This window comes from Amblyomma maculatum, chromosome 2 (assembly GCF_055883805.1).
Source record: "Amblyomma maculatum isolate TAMU_Amacu chromosome 2, ASM5588380v1, whole genome shotgun sequence".
NCBI lineage: Eukaryota > Metazoa > Arthropoda > Arachnida > Ixodida > Ixodidae > Amblyomma > Amblyomma maculatum.
Genome location: NC_139345.1, coordinates 193,092,529 through 193,112,503, shown reverse-complemented (window position 1 = coordinate 193,112,503; position 19,975 = coordinate 193,092,529). Strand labels below are relative to the sequence as shown.

The following is a 19,975-nucleotide window of genomic DNA, read 5'->3' as shown; positions in this document are numbered from 1 at the left end:
TTTCAATTCATCTTCCAAGTGGAACACCAGGACTGAATTCGTGATAAATGTTTGCAAACATAAAACATTATCATCAGTGAGAATTGTCCGATATGCAGCACAGTGGTCGGCAAATAACACTGCGCAGACGATACAATGCCTTCAGAGATGTTTATATAAACCAAGAACAAGAGTGGTCCCAAACCCGAACCTTACGGAACGCCTGACGTACCATTGACGTGCCCTGAGCTCTTTCCATTTAATAAAACGCAGTGTTGCCGCTGAGACAAGTAAATTTCTATCCATTTTAATACAGAGTAGTTGATGTTTATTGCCCGGAGCGTGTTAACAAAGAGTGAGTGTGAAACTGTATCAAAGGCTTTTTGAAAAAAAAAATTCAATCTGTCCTTCACCGACACCTGATGCCAAGTCGTTATAAAATTCGACCAATTGGGTTGTGCAAATCCGTGCTGTTCTCTAATTAACAATTTGTTCTCAGTTATGTGCCTCATTATGGCTGTGTACAAATTAGGTTCAAGGTATTCACACGACATTTGTGTCTATAATTGCTGGCACCTTTTTTGGGACCCCCCTTGTTAACAGGAACGACATGTGCAATTTTCCAGCCATTCGGCAAAATGCCATCTGCAAAATACGAGGTGAAATACCGTCGGGCCCAATAGCTTTACTTTCAGCGACGTTTTCCAGTAGTCGCTGAATGCCGTCTACGCTAATTTTTACTAGTTGCATCGCAGGCACACCTGTTCAAAGTTGGTACAGAACTCAAGTCGTGTTTAGATAAATAGACAGAGTGAAAATAGTTATTCAGACCTTGCTTTTACTCTCATCATCGAGGACCTGACCATGGTGAATGAACTAATTCACTGATTTCTAACGATTCAGATCCACACCCTGTAATATACTTCCAAAATAATTTCGGGTTTTCTTCAATGCTATCGTTTAGCTTGGAAAAGTATTCGGCTTTTGCCGTTTTTATGCTTAGCTGTATTCACTGGTAATCTGAGAGTCTTGAAAGATGAAGAGGTTTTTTGAATTCTGGGTGCACCCACCTTCTCTTTTGAATAAGCTTTAGGAGTCGTGCGGTCACCCATGGGTTTCTTTTTTTCTTTAACCTTAAGGATTTCATGTTAGGTACAATCATATCTGTCAGTTCGAGTAACGTTTTTTTAAACATGGGCCTCAACTCATGCACATCAGATTCTTGAGACAAGCATTCAAATACAGGCAAGTGGTGAACGAGCATTTCGAACATAGTGGAATAATCACCTCTTTAAAAAAAATAGGCGGCTCTTTCTTCACACGCTTTCCGGCGGTGCACTTCGGAATTGATACTCGCGACGACAGCAAGACGGTCACATATACCCGGAATCACGTTCACAGAAGTTAAAAGATTAGATGAATTACAGAACAAGAGGTCAAAGGTATGGTTATCACGGGTTGGTTCATCTACGTATTGCAGCAGTCCAAACGTATCAGCTATATTTTTAATTTTGGAGTTAACATGACCATGACCTCCGCCCACGCACGAGCCATCGTGCCAGAGCACATCGGCAAGATTAAAGTCACAACCTAGCAGCAACGTGTGAGCAAATGCCTCGACAACCACGTCGCGCAAGGACTTCAATGCTTTCAAGTCAGCATTTGGTGGACGATAAGCCGACCCCACAATTAGTGTGGTCGAATCAGATAAGACCACTCTGCACCAGACGGTTTCAATATCGTCGTGGTCAAAATTTAATACTGATGGCAAAGCAGTATGTGCAAGCAGGAAAAGGCCCCCGCCTATTCGTAGGCTATCTTTGCGATGAGCAGCATATTCCTTCGGGAACACTTCACTTAAGCAATATCTGGCTCGAGCCAAGATTCTCTGCCGAAAATAATGTCAGCCTTTGCTGATTCTATAAGTCCAACCAATTCGTTAGCTTTGTTCACTACGCTTCGGCAATTGCCAATTAAAGGAACAAGACCACGGCGTATATATTTGCGGTTTTCATTGCGGTGGCATGCCTTTTTGACAGGCACAACCTTTTGTTCCTCCGCGTCCTACACAAAGGCCCGATGGTTAACGGTAAGCTTGTCATAGCTGAGCTTCACCCTGTCTTTATCAGTCGCTTTTTCTTTGCAATATTCCCATAGTTGCTTTCGCACCTTATAGTCTTGACCTACACTGTATTGCGTATTTTTGAATTTCCTAGCAATTAGCACGATGTTCTGCTGCTCTTTGTATGACGCAAACCTTGCAATAAGTGGTCCTTTTGTCTTCTCATCATAACGGCCGACTCGGTGTGCTCTTTATATAAACTTTGGTTCAATCTGTATATTTGTTTGTGACGCGTTCGCGCGTCGTCAATGTAGAAAAGACGTACGCGCAACTGTTAACTTTGTTTATTAACCAGACAAGAGACCAGTGTCCAGTGTCGGCCGAGGCGAAAGCCGAAGTGGCCGGCCGAAGAACGGAGGGAACTGAGGCCGGATAATGGGGATGGGACTTGCTTCCCAGAATTGAGGGTGAGGGGGGGGAGGGCGTCCGGCGCGGTCAGGGGCGAGTTCTCAAGGCGACGCTCGGAGAGGGGGGTCTGTACATTAAAGCGCACTGGTCTAGTCACACTCGAGAACACAGCACTTGAGCACATCATCATCATCATCAGCCTGATTATACCCACTGCACGGCGAAGGCCTCTCCAATATTTCTCCACTTAACCCGGTTCTGTGCTAGCTGCATCCACTTGACCCCTGCGAACTTCTTAATCTCATCCGCCCACCTAACTTTCTGCCGCCCCCTGCTACACTTTCCTTCCCTAGGAATCCAGTTTGTTACCCTCAGCGACCATCGGTTATCCTCTCTTCGCACTACACTTGGACACAACAGTTTTGCAAATATTTTTACTAGGGCCTCTAATTCCTCCCACGTTTCAGAGGCAGTTTTGTCATCTACTCCATAGAAGACAAGATTCTGCCTACGGTTTCAATTTTCCAGATCACTAATCTTGCTTTGCAAAGTCTTCCTGCTGCGTAAGGTGTACAAATATATCAGCTTGATGAGTCACCAATTTGTAACATCTTCAATCCGTTCTTGAGTTAAGCTTAGTTTATCACTTACTTCTTTTATTGCAGCCTGTGTAGAAAACCTTGTCTCAATATTTTCCAGTTTACTTATCAATATTGCTTCAACTTGCTGTAGCTTTTGCAACAAATTCATTTCAGCGCTATTAAGAGGACCGGGGTTAACCTCTACGTCACCCGTAAGCAATAGCAATAAGACCAAACAAATAAAGCACACGATTCGCAAACCGATGCGAACATCTTAGGCGTGGCCTTGTACGTGTTATGCTGCTATTTGAAGCACACGCCATCGGGGGAGGAGCCGGCAATGTGCATAATGGTTTAAAAACATGAAAGGGAGAGTTAACTTTCTCTTATATATCTATAGATGATGTGGTGTTCCAGATGGTCCGTTGATCCGGGGACACGTTGCAGGAAACGGAAGGGACAACTTTTGCGGACGCTACGGGCACTTTATTGAACGGGTCAAAAACACATTTTGCTTTTGCGAACACAGTCGCGACCTCCTGCCACCAGTCGTAAGTCGGCAGTCAGTCTGTCTACGTCTTGTCCGTCTTCCTTTTTCTCCCCAAACACCCGTATTAAATATACATTTTCAACATCCTGGTTACCGACTTCGTGGCCAATCGGAGGAAAAGAGCTTCTTCGAGCCAATCAGAATGACAAAGCCACATTTCAAAGAGCCAATGCAACATCGGCACCTCCGAGATTGGCCCTTCGCGAGCCCCGCGTGCCTCCCACCAATCGTTCGCCCTTTCCCCCTGTGGAGACGACGCACAGATACTCTCTCAAAATCAGGGGCGAGACAAAACACATTAGCAAAGACACATGAACACCCTTTCACTTTCACCAACAATGCATACACGTGAGAGGGCACACAGGGCTTCGCCCTTTCCCCCTGTGAAGACGAACAGATACTCTCAAAATCAGGGGCGGGACCAAACAAATTAGCAAAGACGCGTCCGCTTTCACTTTCACCAACAATGCATACACGTGAGAGGGCACACAGGGCTTCGCCCTTTCCCCCTGTGGAGACGATACACTTTGATTCTCAAAATCAGGGGCGAGGCAAAACAAATTAGCAAAGACACGTGAACGCCACTTTCACTTTCACCAGCCATGCATACACGTGCAAGGACACACAGGGCAGCAGCTGGCCGTAAGAAGAGCGGGAAAAAGAAGAGGATTTATTGCTACCACCTCATCGACACGGGCTCCGTTTGCGGCGGCGATGTTCCGTCAACCGACAGCACCGGATGTGCCCTCCCGTTCTCCCGCGTCTTGGCCGGCTGGGCGAGAGCGCCGCGGGGATATTTATGTTCACGCGAGAGTTGACAGTTCGACGGCGCGGTGCGCGCCTTTCCGCTCGAATTCTACGAAGGCATCGCATTAGAAACGGCACCCCCGGCTCGCGCCGCGCAGCCAGAAACACGAGACCGCTTGTGTGTAAACGGCGCGCTTCCCGAGCGACCGTCCGTTTTCGTGTTGTGTTTTGACCGCTTACGGTTGCGTCGGTGCCGTCCCATCGGTAATGCGCTGAGCAGGGAAGTCATAAACCTTCGCCCGTTATTGGTCTGAGCTGACAGGTTAAACGACGACGCGGTTCGCTCTCCGCAGACTCCGCGTCGCCGGCACGCCTGACTTGTACGGATCTGTTTATGAAACTGAAACAACGTGTGTCACTCGTAAGACGACCCTGGGTTTCCCACGCGGCTGCAACAGCAACCAGCACACTCTTCCGGTCGCACAGGCCAAAGGTCACTGTAGCGTGCACATTTGCAGGCCCCTTAAGTGGTACGAGCGGCAGATGCGGCGCAGGTTGTTTTCCTCGACAGTCATAATTCTCGCGTCTGGCGCCGAGATGTCTATTCTGTCTCACGGTCCGACCAAAACCTTCCAAGGTCTCAGCCCCGAACTCCCGGTCAAATAACCTTTCCTTGCGTATTTCAAGTTCAACGGGCGCCCGGACGCGGACTCATAAAAAACCCCTGACAACAAAGTTAACAACCAGAAAGAAAAGACAAACAGAAGAAGCGAGCCGGCTGTTTTGGAGTGCTCCCCTCCTCCACAACGGCCCAGCAACTTAACACCTTCCCACTAAGAATGTTGTGCGTACACTTGCTGTCCGCACAACACTTGTCCCCCGCTACGTGCGGAAACATTTTGGGCATACAGAGCAAAAGCGTAAACAAAGCTGCGCCCATCGACGTGACCATGGGGTCTGATTTACAAATCTAGAAAATCTAGGAACTTAGCCACTGAAGCGCCACACAACTCCGCGCCTCACTGTACTGGCCTGACACATTACATCGTCGCTTACAGTGGTACAGCACAATTCACCATCACAGCTCTAATGAAAGAACAACAACAACAACAACAACAAAAAACGAGCCTCAATAGTATCGGACACTGGTCACCACGACGTATAAACACTATATACAGTGCATTACTCCGTGCAGAGGCGTTCGCACCCTGAACGAAAATATTCCGTGCGCGTTTGCAAACGGTAAATAAATTATACAGCATACAATGAGACACAGCTTGACATACACAACACCAAACCAAGCAATAAACACAGCATGATCAGGCACATAGAGCAGAAGTTCACACAATACACATGTGCTGCACAGGGATGCCTGTCCACTCCCTGTTCCAAGTCTATCAATAGTCCCGTTCCTCCCCTCTCAGTCACTGCCTCAGCGCGTGGTAGAGCCAGAGGAGACATTTACGCCTGTCACAAACTGGCAGTGGCAGAGTGGGTTAAGGCTGCGAACATTCAGCGCACAGCGCTTGCCACCGGGATCAAATGCCTTGACTGCTCGCACTGCATAGACAAGCCGCAGCATGCAAGATACTCGCACGCGCCCTGCTTTCTGGCTGTGCTGTTCTCCTGCATCGCAGAAAACGCTAGCTGATTGTTTACTCGGCGCACACGCTTCCGCGAAAGCGCAAATAAGAATGCACCCAAAATTTGTCTCTGGGGCTATCTTGCCTGGTTCAAAGAGCTCACTCTCCGGAGGCTCCGCCTTAGCGATCCGTCCTTTAAGCAGATGCGTAACGAGGTCCCAACACTGGTCGTGTTCCATCGCTAGCTGCGGCAATGTTAGTTTGCTGTTTTCAAAGCGTGGGACGCAATTTCCGTCGCCATCGCTCAAAGCATGCCTAGGACTCCGCTCATCTACATCTTTACATGAACCCGTGTTTTCTGGGTCAGGATTGCCCCGTTTATCCAGCTGTTCGGCTTCTGGCTTCTCGGATGTTGCTACTGAAGTCGCGATCACCGTCTTTGCTGTGCCGGTCTCCGCACAACCTACCTGGCACACTGCCACTCCGGTTGGGAACACAAGTTCAGCGCTCGCGCCAACTAAGCATTTTGCGTCTTTGCTCTCATTCGCGTCATTAGCATGGTGAGCACATTCGGCTACATCGCAAGACTCGGCCTGCACATTTCGATCAATGGCGGTCACTTTTGCAGGCGCCTCCGTAGAGCATACCTCTACCTCAGAGATAGGAGACTGCCCATCTCTCTCAACACTGGTTGTTTCCACAACCCGAGGCTCCTCGACGCAAACATCAACTGCGCTCTCCGAATCACTGGAAATAACAGCACTCTCTGCAGGAATCTGGCATTCCTCTTTTACGTTCTCTGCAAGAACGAACTTAATGCCGCTGCTGCTGCTAACCTCACCAACTGCCTCAATCAGCGTTTGCTCAGGGCAATTTACGCTACTGTGCGCCTGAATCTGCACCTGCTCCGGTAGCTCACGCGCCGCTCTCCGTGAGCGCTCTTCTTCAAACCGTATCCTTTCCTGCCTGAGCTCTTCCTCGGCTACGGCTAACTGCCGCAGCAGATCGCGGATTTCCGCTTCGCTTCTCTCCTTTTCCTCTCTTTCCTTAACTCGCTCAGTCTCTGACATTGGCGGATACCAAGCGTCGTGTGCACCGTCATATTCCGCCCACCAACAAAATGGAGCCATTCCGAGATGCTTTACATCAACCCTGCGGCTCACGCGCATACGCTGAGGCAAGTGAAGTGAGAGTGGAGAAACTCACTCAGTTGCTGGCGCTGTCATGAAGCCTTGGCTTCTGAGTCCTCTACTGTCGCCGATTCTTTGCGGTCAGTGGCATCGATCCACGGAGCCCCTCAACTTCAGTCTTCTACCTGGTCGTTGCTCCGCCAGGGTCTGGTGGTCTCCTTCCAAGCTCCACCTCTTCGCTTCTTCGAGCTACGGAAGCCTTCTCGAAGATGTTCCTTGTTTCCACCGAACGCCCAGTCGTTGTGATGTTCAGCTGTAGCTGCAGGATCACTCATCAGGATGTCACCGCCGCCCGAACCGTGACTGCAGGACCTCTCTTAAGGGTGTCGTCCTCTTCAGCTCGTGCCCCGTAGCGCCGATGTCCTTGTCCGCTCCGCAGAAAGCCGCCGGATTATCCTGCTCGACTGCGCCAGTTAACTTTCTCTTATATATCTATAGATGATGTGGTGTTCCAGATGGTCCGTTGATCCGGGGACACGTTGCAGGAAACGGAAGGGACAACTTTTGCGGACGCTACGGGCACTTTATTGAACGGGTCAAAAACACATTTTGCTTTTGCGAACACAGTCGCGACCTCCTGCCACCAGTCGTAAGTCGGCAGTCAGTCTGTCTACGTCTTGTCCGTCTTCCTTTTTCTCCCCAAACACCCGTATTAAATATACATTTTCAACATCCTGGTTACCGACTTCGTGGCCAATCGGAGGAAAAGAGCTTCTTCGAGCCAATCAGAATGACAAAGCCACATTTCAAAGAGCCAATGCAACATCGGCACCTCCGAGATTGGCCCTTCGCGAGCCCCGCGTGCCTCCCACCAATCGTTCGCCCTTTCCCCCTGTGGAGACGACGCACAGATACTCTCTCAAAATCAGGGGCGAGACAAAACACATTAGCAAAGACACATGAACACCCTTTCACTTTCACCAACAATGCATACACGTGAGAGGGCACACAGGGCTTCGCCCTTTCCCCCTGTGAAGACGAACAGATACTCTCAAAATCAGGGGCGGGACCAAACAAATTAGCAAAGACGCGTCCGCTTTCACTTTCACCAACAATGCATACACGTGAGAGGGCACACAGGGCTTCGCCCTTTCCCCCTGTGGAGACGATACACTTTGATTCTCAAAATCAGGGGCGAGGCAAAACAAATTAGCAAAGACACGTGAACGCCACTTTCACTTTCACCAGCCATGCATACACGTGCAAGGACACACAGGGCAGCAGCTGGCCGTAAGAAGAGCGGGAAAAAGAAGAGGATTTATTGCTACCACCTCATCGACACGGGCTCCGTTTGCGGCGGCGATGTTCCGTCAACCGACAGCACCGGATGTGCCCTCCCGTTCTCCCGCGTCTTGGCCGGCTGGGCGAGAGCGCCGCGGGGATATTTATGTTCACGCGAGAGTTGACAGTTCGACGGCGCGGTGCGCGCCTTTCCGCTCGAATTCTACGAAGGCATCGCATTAGAAACGGCACCCCCGGCTCGCGCCGCGCAGCCAGAAACACGAGACCGCTTGTGTGTAAACGGCGCGCTTCCCGAGCGACCGTCCGTTTTCGTGTTGTGTTTTGACCGCTTACGGTTGCGTCGGTGCCGTCCCATCGGTAATGCGCTGAGCAGGGAAGTCATAAACCTTCGCCCGTTATTGGTCTGAGCTGACAGGTTAAACGACGACGCGGTTCGCTCTCCGCAGACTCCGCGTCGCCGGCACGCCTGACTTGTACGGATCTGTTTATGAAACTGAAACAACGTGTGTCACTCGTAAGACGACCCTGGGTTTCCCACGCGGCTGCAACAGCAACCAGCACGCTCTTCCGGTCGCACAGGCCAAAGGTCACTGTAGCGTGCACATTTGCAGGCCCCTTAAGTGGTACGAGCGGCAGATGCGGCGCAGGTTGTTTTCCTCGACAGTCATAATTCTCGCGTCTGGCGCCGAGATGTCTATTCTGTCTCACGGTCCGACCAAAACCTTCCAAGGTCTCAGCCCCGAACTCCCGGTCAAATAACCTTTCCTTGCGTATTTCAAGTTCAACGGGCGCCCGGACGCGGACTCATAAAAAACCCCTGACAACAAAGTTAACAACCAGAAAGAAAAGACAAACAGAAGAAGCGAGCCGGCTGTTTTGGAGTGCTCCCCTCCTCCACAACGGCCCAGCAACTTAACAGGGAGAGTAAGCACAAACCTGCAGTAACAAGAGTGCTGTAAGCCTCATGTCGGCCAGTGTGTCGGCTCCAAATCCCGTGAACGCATTGTGCCTCTGACGTATATAAATTTCCTCGGTGTCACATAAACTTTCTTGGCTGAAGCTGATTGGTTGGCGGTCGAGTCTGTCTTCCTCGGCGAGCTTGACCAAAGTGAGGTGATCGCTGATAACCGACGATAGCGGTCACTTTCCACGAGGTTCGCGTTGTTGACGAAAGCTCAGGCGAATGTGAAGATCTTTCTGGGAGGACTTTCTCGGAAGGAAGAGCCATCAGAGAGACGGCCCTTCGCACCAATATCTACCAGAACAAAGCGATAGTTTTCGTCGGCAACAGCCAGCGTCAGTAATGAGTTAAAACCCTTGTAGTTGTAATATTCGGAACCGCTCTCATCGGGGCACGAACGTTTGCCATCTATGCACCCAACGGCATTAGGGAAGTCCCACTTGGTGTCGAAAGCCTCCTTAATGAGCTCCAATTCTGAGGAGGAGGGCTGTCGCAGCGCAGTTTAGGAAAGGCAGTCCCAAATGGCAGGCAGGGTCTCCTTCAGAATGCCAGACAGCAGATACATACATGCGATAGCTCATAGCAATATCGTTCATGGAGCCGCCGGTTGCCAGGAACCTGTAAAAGGTAGGAGAAAAAACTGCATTATAATCCAACACTGCCTCTTCATTTCAAGCTTAAAACGCCACTCAATAATAAAGGATTGCTAATATACAAGTTTTCAAGCAAGGGAGGTAGGGGGGTAGCACAGTTGTCTTTAGCTATGTTCAACAGTTAATTCATTTCTGACCTGCTGAGACTTTTTTTTTTAACGAAAGAAAAAAAAACTGAAGTACAGGGCATGCAACATGGGGTGGAAATGTGTTTGCAGCGCTAGGAGTGATGAAATGACACAGTATCATTTTTTCTGCTGCAGTACTGTATAAAAACAAGAATGATCGAATAAATAAATTTTCTAAAAATACCGCAAAGTTATGGTCTCACTTTCATCTGGAAACCTAGGAAATACATTCACAGCAAGTAACATGGAAGGTAGTCGTCAGCGCTCTGTCAGATAAAAAAAAAATTGAATTGGTAAATAGGTTATTGATCATAAATTCACAATACTTACCGCAACGACTGCCAGCCTTTCTCTTGGACTGACTGGGCTTTTGTGGTTCGGCGGATGTAGGATGCGGTTGCGGCTGCATGCAAGGCTCGAAAGTTTATCGTACGAGGCCTTGGTCATCCTACGCAAGGAAGCGTTGGTAATAGCAGCTTTCAATGCGCACTAAGAATCTTAAAAGCAACACCTAATCCCATTAAGAGAGAGTAAATGCAGTGCAGCCAAAATTTAAAATATTGGGAAGCAGCATCGCCGAGAGTTGAAGCATTCGTTTTTACAAAGCATAATACAAGGCGCCATTTTCCTTCGTGCATTTTTATAGAAATAATGAGAGCTCACACACATCGGTGAGCTAAAATATACCGAAGAATAAAACGCACCATTTGTGCGACGTCTGGTTGTCTGAAGTACTTGAAATGGTACGCGGGGTCCTTTTGCCGTAGTTCTTGTACAAGCTGGTGGTACTCGCCAGCGCTTTTCCGCTCAGCAAAAATCTCTCGCACTTACATCGAACGCCTGCCCTTTCGTCGCAGACGGTGCACTAGTAAAGTGATAGCAAGTTTTTGTCGGGCGGATAATATCCTAGTCATGTTTCGTAGTCTCAGTGCCGCGGATGAAGAAACGGTTGCGGCTGCGAACGGGGTGCAGACGATGCAGACGGCCCGCGACTCAGCGACCGTTCTGCGCATGTTCCGAAGAGAGTCGCCAGAGGCGCGCAGCGCCAAAGTATAAAGGGAATCACATTTCGTCTGGCGTGGCGAAACTGGCGTAGCGTGACTAATCGCGAGCGAGGCTTGTTCGCGCGCTGAACGCGCCGGACTATATACGCGCCTTAAATAACGCCAGCGCGTTCTGGCTCGGGCTGCGCGGCTCCGTGCACTCATAGAAGCGCTTCGCGTTCGCCTCAGCCGACAGCTGGTCGCCATCCGCCCGGTCTACTAGGTGCTGTACAGGGTGGTGCGACTAGTGCGACTGGCACTGCAACGCCGTCACTGCGTCTTCCCCGGCTCGGCGGTGGCAAGCGAACGTGTACGACCCAGGCGCGGCGGCGCCCACCTCAATGTGAGACCTTGAGGTGCGGCGCCTTCTGGAGCCAAACCTCCTTCCATCTGACAACGGTACCTCAAGGCCTTCCAACACGCGGCCCGCAGAGCGCAAACAGCACGCCGTGAGGCAGCGCGCTTCGGGCCCCCCCGGCGCCCGAGTGCACCTTGACCGAAAGGGCGGCAATGATCACGAAAAAGACGAGCCGAAGCACGCACAGAAGCACGATCACCAACGACGGGATGTTGGCCATGGCCGAGGTCACCTCGGCACGGAGCTTGGACATGCCTGCAGGCTCCGCCGACTCGGGCTCCGTGTACGTACTTGTCGTTCTCTCGCGGTTCACTCATGTCGCCTATGTCGCCAGAGGCCCACTTTTTGCACGCGACTACAGCCCAAAACAACCCCAGCAACTTTTCAAAGCGCGCACCAAAAGTATATGGCTGATTGCACGAAGGTGCCTTAATGGTGCATTGACGACTCCAGCAAGCCACGCGAATAGGCAGAGAGGGGGGAGAATATTGCATCTTATCATAACGGAGGTACAGCTTCGAAGTCCGCACACAAAAGAGACGCGCCGAGGTGGTGAGAACGTTTTACACTTTACGGATGATATTAGATTCAGTACGAGAGAGGCAGCGACGCCGCGCTGAACTCGGCAAGAAGTCTGTAGTTACGTACGGCACGGGTAGTTGCTGTGGGCTTTCTGCGTGTTGCTGCATGACAGCAACAATGCGCGCAGAGAACCTGTCGTTTCTTGTAGTAGTGCGCTTGTTACTGCCTGAAATGTCTGAGGAAGGAAAAGACATCTTTTCCTGTGGTCGTTACTGCTGTATTAAGAAAGTTCATTTTCTGGAAATGTTTGCTTCCGGTTTCGTCTGCTTGCCACTGTATATTAACGTTTTATTGTGGTGATGAAACTGTTCCAATTTTTTATTATCCATTTTAAGGCCATATTACCGAACTGTTTTCGTTATGCGATGAACGAACAGTGCTAGTCAATAATAACCAAAGAGCCCATGTGGTCTCCGCGCACTTCGAAATTTTTTGTTTGTTGCAGCTGACGTTTTTGTTGGCCCACTGCCGGGAGAATAGTGCATTTGTTATAATCTGTGCATGTGCATACTCTTGGGCCTTTTGGTTTTATTTTATTGACGCGTCGGCGGCTTTGAGGTCGTTTTGATTCTGTAGGCGCATTTTCCTTGCCGAGTTATAAATACGTTCTTGGAAAACATTTTATTCTTGCTTGAAGATTGCATACCGTTTTGAACAATACGCAAACCGGAAACCGCTCTACGCAATGTGCGACGCTTCGGACTGGCTAGGCTTGACCTAGCCACTTGCCAGCCGCTTGGCCTAAATTTTTTTTGTCCTCTTTATAATGGTGGTTTTTCAGAATGCGGTAAGAGCTCGATGGATTTGTTTCGGTTGTATTTAGTAAGACCTGTATACTTTATCTCTTGCATGCTTGCGTTCCCACATCATGAGCATCGTCTGCTACGCACGTACGATTCCTAAAAGCGTTGGGTTTGGAGAACTGTCAACGTAGCGCTGATGGTCTTTGCCCTGCCTTGGAACACACTCGAACATATATATATATATATATATATATATATATATATATATATATATATATATATATATATATATATATATATATATATATATATATATATATATATATATATATATATTGAAGAGGGGTTTATTAGGGGTTATTCGGAGGATTGGAGACGGCGACCGGTGACACACGACGATCGTAGAGTGAGGCACAATCTCGTCCGAACAAGACAGTCCGAGCTTCGAGTGCGCGCGCCAGCTGATCGGCCAGGAACTCAGCCGTCTTCGTCGTCGTTTGCGTGGACGCTGAATTATCTTCGTTACAATTGCCCCGGCGCAAAAAGGGAGCCATCCTGGCGACTTAAGGCGAGGGGACGACAAGAGGATCGTAGTATGATTTAAGTCGACTAACATGAACTCGCCCGCGGCGACGGTGGTCGGAAGAAGGCGTTGCCGGCTCCACAACGTAGTTAACTGGAGATGGACGCTCTAATACACGATAAGGGCCATGATACTTTGCAGAGAATTTGGAATCAGCCGGAACAAAGAGCCGAACGAGGGTGTTGGTAGGAAAGTCAGAAGCGGGCTTGCCCTGATCGCTCTCATGTCGGCAAAGATCTTGAATGTCCGACGTGAATGAACGAGCCAGCTGACGGCACTGCTCAGCATTACGGGCAACAGCAGAAAGAGAAGTGTACTCTGAATTGTTGGGGTGGTAAGGAAGTATGGTGTCCAGTAGACAGGAAGGCTCACGACCGTATAGGAGAAAGAATGGGGAAAATCCAGTCGTTGCCTGAGACGCTGTGTTATAGGCATAGGTGACATACGGAAGCACCTGATCCCAATTAGACGGGTCAGAAGAAAGGTACATGGCGAACATGTCACCAAGCGTTCGGTTAAACCTTTCTGTGAGGCTGTTGGTTTGAGGATGGTAACCTGTGGTGGTTCGATGTATTATTTTGCAAGCTTCTAACAGCTCGTGGACCACTTGTGATAGGAAGACGCGGCTGCGGTCACTGAGAAGTTCACGAGGAGCCCCGTGACGTAGAACCAAGTGACGTAGAATAAAGGAGGCGACGTCACGAGCACTAGCCGTAGGCAGGGCTGCAGTCTCCCCGTAGCGAGTGAGGTGATCCACGGCGACTATTATCCCCCTGATGTCGAAGATGGAAGGGGGCCATAGAGGTCAAAGCCGACACGATCGAAGGGTCGCGCTGGACAAGGCAATGGCTCTAATGGGCCGGCGGAGGGGCGCGCAGATGACTTCCGCTGCTGACAAGCAGTACAGGAGCGAATATAGCGGTGGACAAAGTTGTACATCCCCCGCCAGTAGTACCGCTGGCGGAGACGCTCGTATGTCTACAACAAGCCAGCATGTGCACTTTGCGGGTGGGCATGGTGATGGGCACAAATTTCAGTGCGAAGATGGCGAGGAATGACCAAGAGCCATTTGCGACCATCCGGGCGATAGCTTTTGCGATACAGCAGGCCACCCCGGATCATAAAATGGGAAGCTTGGCCACGAAGGGCTCGCGGGAATGAAAATGTTGAGGACGCGGTGAGGACATCTAGGAGTGAAGATATCCGGGGATCCCGGCGTTGTTCAAAAGCAAGATCTTCGGAATTAAGGGCTGCAACGGAGGGTTCGGATATCGAGTCCGAGGGTGCAGCAGAAGGCAACGGCGATCGCGACAAGGCGTCAGCGTCGGAGTGTTTGTGTCCCGATCGATGTATCACCTCAAAGTCAAAGTCTTGAAGGCGAAGTGCCCAGCGGCCGAGGCGTCCAGAAGGGTCTTTCAGGGAAGCCAACCAGCAGAGGGCATGGTGGTCGGTGATAAAGTTGAAGCGGCGGCCATATAAGTAGGGGCGAAACTTTGTTAAGGCCCACACAATTGCAAGACACTCCTTTTCCGTGACGGTTTAGTTAGATTCAGCTTTCGGTAGCGCTCGGCTAGTGTAAGCAGCAACATATTCAGAAAAGCCGGGATTGCGGTGAGCGAGGACAGCACCGAGACCGATACCGCTGGCGTCAGTGTGCACCTCTGTAGGAGCGGATGGGTCATAATGGCGGAGAATGGGCGGCGAAGTGAGTGGACGTCGGAGCGTAGTGAAAGCATCGTCGCAGATTGGAGTCCAGGTAGACTAGTCGGCAGGACCATTCAGCAATTTTGTAAGCGGTGCAATGATGGTAGCGAAATTGCGGACAAAACGGCGAAAATATGAGCATAGGCCGACGAAGCTGCGCAGCTCTTTAACAGAAGACGGTTTCGGGAATTCAGTGACCGCACGTAGTTTGTCCAGATTGGGCAGGACACCATCTTTAGACACGACATGACCCAGTATTGTCAGCTTGCGGGTGCCAAAACGACACTTCAGGTTAAGTTGAAGACCGGCGCCAGTGAGACAGCTCAGGATTTGGTGCAAGCGCACGAGGTGCGTCGGAAAATCGGGAGAGAAAACGACAATATCATCCAAATAACAAAGGCAAATGTTCCACTTGAGGCCGCGTTAGATGTCCATCATTCGCTCAAGCGTAGCAGGAGCATTGCAAAGACCAAACGGCATTACAGTGACCTCATATAGTCCATCAGGGGTAACAAAGGCTGTCTTGGGACGGTAAGGCTCAGCCGTAGGGACTTGCCAATAGCCACAGCGCAGGTCCAGGGACGAAAAGAACTCGGCTCCTTGTAAACAATCGATGGCGTCGTCAATACGGGGTAGTGGGTATACGTCTTTACGTGTAATTTTGTTAACACGGCGGTAGTCAAAGCAAAATCTTATGGAGCCATCCTCCTTTTTCGCAAGTACTAGACGACCGCGGACTAGATGAAGGCTGGATTACACCACGTTGTAGCATGTCGTCGACCTGCTCGGCAGTAACACGGCGCTCCGTAGGCGAAACACGTGACTGCCGGTGTCGATGTGGTGAACAACCTCGGTCGCACGGCCCAAGGAAGTCGTATGCACGTCAAATTAAGAACGGAACTGGTTGACGAGAGCAAACAGTTGCTCACGGTGAGTCGGGTCGAGGTCACTGGCCACAGATGATTGAAAAAGGTCCCAACTCGGTACATCGGAAGACGCAGTAATCGGCGTTAGGGAGGCTACGTGGGCACTGTGGTAGATACCCGTCAACATGAAACGGCGAGATGAGGTCAGCAACTTCAATATGGCCAAGGCATTCGTCACGAAGTAGCGGGACCACAGCGGTTGAGGCATTCGCAACAGCAATGTCAGCGGCGCCGCAGTTAATATGATAGAAAAGGGAATAAGGAGGTTACGGCGAGAAGCGAACATGGGAGAAGGCGCAAAACGAAAAGTCGCGTCTAAGGAAAATGGTACACACACGGGAACAATCACAGCACAGTTGGGCGGAATGTGGGTGTCGTCGGCGACAACAAGTTTCGCGCAAGAAAAAGACGCCGTATCGTCAAAAACCGCATCACAGAGCGCAGAGAAGGCGACGTGGGCGCGGGCGCAGTCAATAACAGCATTGTGGCGGGACAGGAAATCCCAGCCAAGAATTACGTCAATCGAGCAGGACGCAAGCACTAAAAAAATGCCGACGATTATGTTACTTCCTAATGCGAAATTTGAGCGCAGCTCATCAGCTGTTTCATCTTTTCGGTAAATTGAGGCAAAACGGAGAGGCGTCCGTGTGCTGTGCGATGTCAGGGCACGTTAAAGATCCCCAGGGGGTCGAAATTACTCCGTAGCACTCCACTACGGCTCCCCTTTCTGTCTTTCCACTTTCACTCCCACCTTCCTCCCTTCCCTTACGGCGCGGTTCAGGTGTCCACAGAGCAAATGTGACAAATACTGCGCCTTTCCTTTCCCGTGAACCAATAGAGAAAAAAAAGAGGCAAGGATTTCGAGCAAGGCACATAAGCACAATTACATACTTCTTTTTTTTTAATTTTTCACACGTATTCCTTCAAGAAACACTCCACTAACAGTTCTTGGCTGTCATGAAAGAAGCTTTGTGGTCCGAGAAATGAAGAGAGCAATTGAGTTATCGGGAGGTTGCGGGAGGCAGCGCGTGAGTCCATAGGAACGTTGCGCAACGAACAGATAGCAGCGACTCGCTGACGCCGCTAGCGAGTGAAGCGAGCCTGGAAGCGAGTGAGAACGGGATGCACGCACCGTGATCCGCCGCTGTACGGTTCCTTTCTGCGGATGAAGGATGCAAGCGCTATTGTATCCCCCTCCGGACCGGTCGTCTCGGTGCGCCCGCATACTTGCGGAGCGGGTCGGCGTTTCCGCAACCGGAGAGCACCCTCGCCTCCACTCAGGAAGAGGGGGGGGGGGGGGTCTCCTCTTTCTGCATGGCGGCGACGGTGTTCTACGCAGCACGTTGTGTTGACTAGCTAGCGACATCAGTCAGTCGCTGCTAGCGCTGCCTCCGGCTACCCCCTTTTTTTTTTCCTCGTGTGCTCCGGTAGCTGCGCGCTTTCCTGCCCCCATCATTCGCCGCTGCGTGTACCCCCCCCCCTCCTCCTGCGAGGCTCCGGTGGCCAAAGCGCCGGCTCGAACGGGGGGGCTGAAAGGGGGGCGGAACTGGTTACGAGGCCGACGCCGACGCCGTCGTGAAACCCAGGAACGGCCGCCAAAGAGCTGCGCTCTAAAACTCGACGATGTATAAGACCTCCGCGATAACGATACGTGCTGTGCAAGCAGCAGACGGACGAACGGAATCGGCGCTGGCGGTGCGAAGAGAGAGTCCAGAAGGCGGGGTGGTGACTTTATGAAGCGATCTGCAAAAACTTTCGCTAATGACGGAGAGAGTGGCCCCAGTATCGATGAGTGCAAGGGTACGAACACCATCAACAAAAACTTCGAGAACGTTCTGCGGAGGCAGACGAGGACTTGTGGTAGGCGAAATGTGCGCATTTCGTGCCCCAGGAACTGCGTCGGCTAGTTTTCCGAGTCTTGTGTCACACTTCGACGCCGCATTGGAGACACGGACCTACGGCGAGGGGACGGCGAGCGGTGCAGTAGAATGTGCTGGCGGCCCGACGAGTTGTGCGGCTGCCCTGGAGATGTCACTGGAGGTGGGCGCAAGGTGTCGTACTGATAATTGCACTCAGCCATAGTGCGTGCTGGGGCAGAGCGCAGAGTACGACGGCACAGGCGGGCGATGTGGCCTGGAATACCGCAGGTATAGCAAGTAGGCCGGTTGTCATTCGTGCGCCAAGGATTGTAGGGAGGCGTCGTTGATCGGAACCGTGGGGCGACCGACGGTGGCGCCGTAGTCGGCCGTACGCAAAGAACTGGCGGTGGTGGGCGGGCGGTAACTTGTGCATACTTGCACAGGTAGGGGCGGCACGACAACAGGGGGGCTGTATCTCAATAGTGCAGCGAGAGGTGTGGGCTGCAGTGGAACAGGTTCGGCATGAAGTGTGACGGGCGCTGGCTGGCCAAAACTGGGAAGGGCATCGGCAACCTCCTGCGTGATGGTGTGTCGGATAGAAGGGGTAAGCAGCTGGGCTGTAGATCACGGGTGTGGGCCAGACAAAAGCCCAAGCTGTCGAGAGACCTCATCTCGAACGAAGTCGTTTATGTGAGATAAAAGGTCGCTGCTCACATGCAGGCCAGAGATGGCCGCAGCAGGTGCGTGAGGGCGACGAGTGCAGAGGCGTTGCTTGAGCAGCTCGTCGAAACTTTGGCAAAGACTATATACTGAGGCCACTGTGGTGGGGCTCTTTGCCCACGGCATCTGAAATGCGTATAAATCAATGCCCTTCATTATGTGTTTTATCTTTTTAGCCTTATCCATAGATGGGTCGACACGCTTGCACAAATCCACGACGTCTTCAATGTAACTAGTGAAGGTTTCCCCTTCATGCTGAACTCGTACGCGCAGTGCTTCTTCAGCGCATAGTTTCCGCACTGTGGGACGGACAAGTTGGCATGTCGGCCTCATGATTTCGGTACCATAGGTTAGCAACGTCACTCAGGTAGAAGATGACGTTGTTGATCTTCATGCGGTCATCCCAGTTGTTATAAAAACTCTCTCTCTCTTACGAGGCCAACCAATCTTCAACGTCGTGGTCACCCTGCCCGCTGAAAACTGCGGGGTCTCACTGCCGAATGGCACCGCAGCATGCGATGGACTGCAAAGGGGCTGCCACTGGCTGTTGGCCTACCTCGTTTGTCGCCATGGGTATCGTACGGCCGCGGAGCTCCACGGTGATCGTGTAAGAGTCTTACCCCGGCACTTTCCACCAAATGATGAGGGGTTTATTAGGGGTTATTCGGAGGATTGGAGACGGCGACCGGTGACACACGACGATCGTAGAGTGAGGCACAATCTCGTCCGAACAAGACAGTCCGAGCTTCGAGTGCGCGCGCCAGCTGATCGGCCAGGAACTCAGCCGTCTTCGTCGTCGTTTGCGTGGACGCTGAATCATCTTCTTCCTTACAATATATATATATATCTGAAAACTCATGACTATGCTTCGCTGTTCCGACTTTTTGCCCTTTTCCCTAGAAGTTGGGGACCTTTTAAAAACACATGATCGACCGACTGAAAACGCTACGTCATTCCGCTTAGTAAGCTCAGTTGGTGCGTCTGTCCGGAGATCATGGATTTTGTTGCATAACGCCTTATTTCGTTTCACATTTTAGCTCAGCATCGAAACTAAGTTGCAATAAGGCAGTAAATTTACAGCGCACAAATGAAGATTAGACGTACAAAATACGGATAAGCGCTGGTTCGTGTCTTAACTAATCATCTATGGGTTTCTACCTAAATTTATAATATTGCTGTATAAGCTCTTGTGATAATTTTTTTCATAACAGGCTGATTTGAAGCCAATTGTTTTTATGTTGCCATGCAGCTTTCTTCATGCCTCCTGGTAATGACTGTTCAGGCGCCTGTATCTTATTACTGGTCAACCTGCGCAAATCACATATGATATACCTTCCATTTGCACATAAGATTGAAATATCTATTACTTATGT

At 50.7% G+C, this 19,975-nt stretch overlaps 1 pseudogene; it reads right to left on the bottom strand.

Moving 5' to 3' along the window:
• Window positions 1-5,146: 5,146 nt before the first annotated feature.
• LOC146200802 (uncharacterized) lies at window positions 5,147-11,738 on the bottom strand (annotated as a pseudogene).
• Window positions 11,739-19,975: the final 8,237 nt, after the last annotated feature.